We start from the raw sequence: 6,575 nt of genomic DNA on the forward strand, positions 1-6,575 counted from the left end.
CATTTTGAAGTTGATTTTGTTATAAACACTTTACATATAAGGAAACAGAGGTTCAGAAATATTAAATAATTTGCTCAAGGTTATGTAAACAGTAAATGGCAAAGCCATAGTTTGACCCCAGTACTGTCTGACTTCAAAATCTGTGCTTTCAATAACTATGATACATTTAATGAGGCTTTAATCCACTATGTAAATGTGCCCCACTGTTTCGATAGCTATGACAGGCTTGAGACCAGGGGAGGAACTAGAGGTTCTAATTTTGTCTATATACAGACACCACTATTGATTTCTTTCTGTCCCTATTGTTTTACCTTTTCTAAAATGCCATGTACATAGAATTATAAAACATTTAGCCTTTTACATTTGTCTTCTTTCACTTAGCAAAATGAATTGAAGATTCATCCATGATTTCATGTGAGCCAGTAATTCTTTCCTTTTTATTGCTGAGTATTATTCCATTGTATGGATGTACCAAAGTTGTTATTCATAGTTTATCCTTTCACCTGTTGAAGAACATCTTGATGATAATAAATAAAGCTTCTATGAACATTCTTCTATGAACAGGTTTGAATACAAGTTCAGCATGAACAAAAGTTTTCAATTCACTTGGTTAAATAATGAGATGTGGACTCACTGGCTCATGTAAGTTGAGCTCCATAAGAAGCTGGCAAACTGTTTTCTCCAGTGGCTGAGCCGATTTTCATTTCCCTCATGAATGAAAGAGAATTCCTGTTGCTCTGCCTCCTCACCAGTGTTTGGTATTGTCAGGTATTTTCACCCAAGTCATTCTAATTGATAGATGTTGGTCATGGTATATCATTGTGGTTTTGATTTGTATCCCCTACTGATTAATGATGTTGAATGTCTTTTTTAAACATTTAATTGACACATTGTGATTATCTGTACTTATGGGGTACTATCTGATGTTTTGATGTGTGTGTGTGTGTGTGTGTGTGTGTGTTGTATAATGATTTGGTTAAGGTAGTTAATGTACCAAACACCTCATGCATGTATCATTTCTTTGTGGTGAAAATATTCAGAAGCCTCTCCTCTAGCTATTATGCAAAATTCTTCTCCAAAGAAAATATTGAATGGGAAATAAGCAAATGAAAAGATATTCAAAAGTCATGGTTAATAGCTAAGTTTTGAAAGTCTTTTCATTTGCTTATTTCCTACTCAATATTTTCTTTGGAGAAGTTTATGTTTATACATTTTGCCCATTTTTTATTGGGTTGAATGTCTTCTTATTGTTGAGTTTTAAGTGTTCTTTATATATTCTAGGTTAGGTACATGTCATTTATCAGTTATGTGATTTGAAAATGTCTTCTCTCAGACTGTGGCTTATATTTTTATTCTCTTAAAAGTGTCTCTCACAAAGCAAATGTTTTAAACTTTTATAAAGTCCAATTTTTCTCTCTCTCCTTTTATCATTTATAACTTGTACAATTGAGGTCAAATCCAAAAAGTTATTGCCATACCAAAGGTCACAAAATTTCTCCTATGTGTTCAACATCTATGTTATATCCGAGTCTGGTTCTGTTGATTGTTTTGTTTCTTAAAATATAGATTTATTTTTTCTTTTGCTTCTATGTGTGTCTTAGGACTTTTGTTTGAAAACAGAACATCTTGTATAGTACGGTAGGAAGTGAGGAAAATTTTATGCCTGGAAATAGGCAAACTCTTTTTATTTTTTTGCTAGGCATGAGATGGGGGATATGAGTCAACCTATCCAAAATCTGAGCTGGATTTGGGTTTTGGTGGTGGCGTGGGTATATTCAGTGCACCGTAACACTTCAAATTCCTCTAGCAATATTTTGTGCCTAGGGTAGGAGCTGGTTTACCAGAGTATTTTTCTCAGTAACTGCTTCACCTTCAGCTTTAGGTCTTTCCTTTTCTCCTGTGCCTCAGTGCATAAGGTCCTTCTCATGCTCTTGACCTTTCCCAGCACCAGCCTGGTGCATGTGCATTGAAGGAGAGGGGTCGTGGGTGTGGTGTTCGCTGTGGTTCAGCTGCACTCTTAGGCAGGTGTTCTGACCCTGGATCTCAGGGGTGGCGTCTTCTCTTTGCCTTTACCTTACACTTTGGGGAGAATAAGTAGTGATCTTACTCCTTTCCAAATGGTAGGGGATCTTTAATGTCCTAGCTGCGGAACGTATTTCTGCCTCATCCAATGGGTTATGATGTTTTTTGTTTTTGTTTGGGTTTTTCTGTTTTCTTCCCTTAGTGCCTTAAGGATTTTATTTCATAGGAGAAATAGAGGAGAATGATCCAGGTATGGCTTTGAGCCTTTCCCTAAACAGATGTTATTCCCTCTTCTAAGCCTGCTTTATTCATACTCTCACCATATCCCTAGATTTTTCATGGAAGGACCTGATGGAGATCTGTGGAGAAGAGCCCATGAGTGGGTGGCCTTTGTTTTAGCATCTTTCAGGGGTACTATACTCTCAGGCTGGCCCACACTCAGCAATTTGTTAACATTTTGATCTGATTTCTTCCTACTGGTTTGCATGGTGTATTAGTCCATTTTCTGTTGCTTATAACAGAACACCCAAAACTGGGTAATGTATAAAGCAATGAAATTTAGTTCTTACAGTTTCAGAGGTTGGGAAGTCCAAAGTCCAGGGAACACATCTGGTGAAGGCCTTTTTCTTGGTGGTGATGCTCCACAGCAAGACAGGATGTCACATGGTGAGTGGCTGAACAAGAGAACTAACCTGCTCACTTTCTGTCCTTATGAAGCCCATGACCACCCATTAAACCATCAAGGGATTAATTCATTCACAAGGGTACAGTCCTCACAATCTAATCACCTCTTAAAGGCCCCACTTTTCAATTACTATAATTGGATTTCCCACCCTCTTAACACTGTTACAATGGAGATTAGGTTTCCAATGTATCAACCTTTAGGGGGCACATGTGACACATAGCACATGGCATCTGGCATCTTTCAAGAACACTTGCACCCCATCTCTTCTTGGAGGGAGCTTTCTTTCCTGAGATTTTGAAGTGGGTGATTGTCCTACAATCTCATCTTTTTGGTACATTCAAGAAAGGTTGTGATTTTACAAGTTATTCAGTTTTAAAAAGTTGTAAAAGTGAGATTTATACTTTTTCCAAATTTCTACATTCTAAGTAGAAATTGGATATTTTCCATTTTATTCTGAGAAAAAAAAAATAGAGAGCCATTAAAACTTTTTTGAGCTGGAGAGTGAAAAGGTCAGATCTATTTTGTTAGAAAAAAAATATTCTGGTTGCACCATGTAGAATAGATTGGGGAGACTGGGGGATTAGAGGAAAGTTAGGAGGACATTGCAATAATCTAGGCAAAAGATGAGCAAATCCCAAACACAGCGTGACATTGAATAAAAAGGTAGAAATATATTTGAGAAATTTAGAATTCAAGAGGACTTCCTGACATATTGTGGAAGTGGGTGCATATATGCATATTCATGCATTTAAATGTGCTGGAGTATGGTGTGAAAAAATAGGAAGACTCAAAAATTGTGCCCGTGTTTCTAACCTAGACAAGCAGGAGGATACTGGTAAAGGAGTTAAGACAGTATTAAGGCTGTAAGCAAAGCAAGGGTGTGGAGACTATATATAGGTGGATGTAATCCTTGGAGAACAGGTGGTCAATTTGCTAAAAGAACTGTGAACAGTCAGGACAGAGGATCTGAACATTAATTTTGTACAAATTAGTAAATGAATGAATAACTAAATAAATATATCAGAGCTTCAGTTTGGAGCTATACCTATTTAATAAGACATTTCTTTCTTTTATATTCCAGCAAGGGCAATAGGTTTTGTGACATTCAAAAGAGTTTTGTGGGAATAACTTGTACAAACTGAAATGCCCCCATAAAATATGAGTCGACCTATTATTGCACTTTTTCCCTGGCTAAGATGCTGAGGAGCTTTTTCATGGCTTCCCCATCACTGGGATTTCTAAATACTGTGTGCTAATTGCATGGGCTGATTAGTGTAAAATTTAATTTGTTATAATCTTCCTGAGGCCACTTAATAAACCTAATATGTCCGTCTCAAATTTGGCGACAATTAAGAGAAATTCAAATAGGCATTCAAGTGCCTATGAGGAAAGAAGACAAATGTTTAATGCCCAATTCCCTACTCCATCTTTCAGAAACCAGAAAAGGGATCATTAAATCACAAACATGTTAATATAACAGTGATTGTTACAGGAAAAATAATTAAAGCAAATTGTCTACATTATGATATTATGGACTTTCCTCTTCCTTTCTCCTTCCTGCAAACACTTATGGAGCCCAATCTCATCAAGGCTTTGTCCTTGGTGTTTTGAAAGCAAAGATGAGAATATCCCTCTTAAAGTTGTTCCAGACCACTGGGAAGATGCCCACAGCAAACATTGGTTAATGTGAAGTGATTAGTGCCAATCTCAGGGGTGCAGAAAGAGAAGGAGCAGGACTAACTTGGATTGGTATTGTAAAATTTATCCACTGAAATAAGGATTGTCCTTTAAAATAATCACTCTGAAAAAAATATATACTTACCAATCATGTTCTAATTACTTACAGTATTTAAGAGACTTTCCTTCTGGAATGACCTTCAGAGAATACTTTCAAGTTATAAAAAACGATTTGATTATTGTCTTGCATTTTTGTTAAATTATAATAACTATCTGAGTGCTTTCCAAAATGTGTATCCTTGAGTAATCGGCTATATAGATGCCTCATGAAACATGCTTCTGTGGTCAAATAAATTTCAAAAAATCTATTCATGCTCTTACCTTATTTCATGTACATTAGCAGATTCAAATCTCTAAGAAACCCTGCAACAAACATACTTTGTTGAGTGGTGATTCCCCAACTGCTCTATTTCATCAAATCAAAGACACTATTATAAAATGCACCATTAACTTATGTATCATTAAGAAAGAAAAATATCTGCCAACTAAGGTAAAACTCAATGCTTTCTTAACTCTTAACATATTTTTTTGTTCTGCACTTGTTGAAAGAACTCTTAAAATTATTTATACAAGTATTTTGTTATATATATTATAGATAAAATCTCAAGTCATGTAAGGTATTTCTAAAACTTTACACACAGATCTCAACTCTTTTGAATAACTTTTCTTCTCAGAGTTGCTGATGCCTATGTTTTTCCACCAATATCATTAGCTGCACCATCAAGATGATCTGTGATGCTGTTTTTTTAAGCGTGCTCTACCATTGTCTCCCTGATTCCTACCCAAGCCACTGACACTGCAAGCATTGATGTATTTGTGTAGGAAAAACAAGCACATCAAAACTGCCCCCTAGCTGACAATGATAGTAAGGTGCATTTAAATTTTGGAGATGTTAAAATTAAAAAAGAAAAAAGTGTGTTAGAGAGTCAGTGAAAAGCATCATAGGCCCACAAATCTCTCTGCTCAAAAATCCAGTGCAGCTAGGTTTTATGGAGTGGCTTTGAGAAAGCTAGTCTATCCTGCTTCATCAAAGTTGGACTGAGGCTAATGACAGCTAATTCTCTATAACATAATTATATAATTACTTTATCTCACAGCAACATTTAATGTAGGGAGCTCAGAAGGAAGTTCTTGGATTGTGGGTGCAGGACCTGCAGCCGGCTGGTCTCAGACTGCATTCTTGTTTAGCCACGCAGCTGTCAGATCATGAGCAAATTGCTCAATATCTCTAAGTGTCAATTTCCTCATCTTTAAAGTAGGGATAATAAGGACACCCACCACATAGAGTTATTCTGAGGTTTACTAAAAAGAGAGAGAGAGGGTGAGTTGGTAAAGCCCTTAGCACTGTCAGGAATCAAGATGTTTTAGCTGTTATTATTTTCTTAGGCATTCATGACAAGCAACCACCTTTCTCAATTTAGCTCTGAAAGATCTTGGCTATTTCTGAAAATTAAAATGACTCTTAGAGGATTAATAATTTCTCACGTGAAAAGGTTTCCAGAAATAGGATATGGGGTCTGATTATGATTACTGAAGTGAGACAGTTTAAAAAGTATATTTGGCAATGACAGCATTATCAAAATAAGTGCATGACCTCCCACATGCCTGTTATGAAAGCAACTAGACTCATTTGCAAAACGCAGTTCTGGTGTGATTACGGCCGCATCCCTCTGCACTGTAGGTAAATTGGATGGAGGCTTGTTTGCTGTTTTCTGCATTCCATCTTTCTCCTCTCCCAGGTCCAATCAATTTGAAAGTCTTATGGGAGGAAGCAAAGCAAAACGCTGAAAAGAATTTTTTGTTTGTTTGTTTTTTTAAAGCATGAATTTCACTTCCCAAGTGTGCGATTCAATTAATCTTTCTGAGCCCTGACTTTATCTGTAAAATAAGGATGATAAAAGTACCTCTCTCATAGGGCTGTTTGGGTATCTGTAATATAATACGTGTAAGGCTCTGTTACACATTTTCAGGCACATAATAAGCATTGAATATACGATGATATATATTATTTTATCATCATGATGATGATGATTAACATTGGCATTATCATCATTGAATAATATCCTCTTGCTGTTTTAACAAATTAACACACACTTGGTGGCTTAAAACAACACAAATGTAGTAGATTACA

Source organism: Cynocephalus volans, chromosome 15 (assembly GCF_027409185.1).
Source record: "Cynocephalus volans isolate mCynVol1 chromosome 15, mCynVol1.pri, whole genome shotgun sequence".
Taxonomy (NCBI): domain Eukaryota; kingdom Metazoa; phylum Chordata; class Mammalia; order Dermoptera; family Cynocephalidae; genus Cynocephalus; species Cynocephalus volans.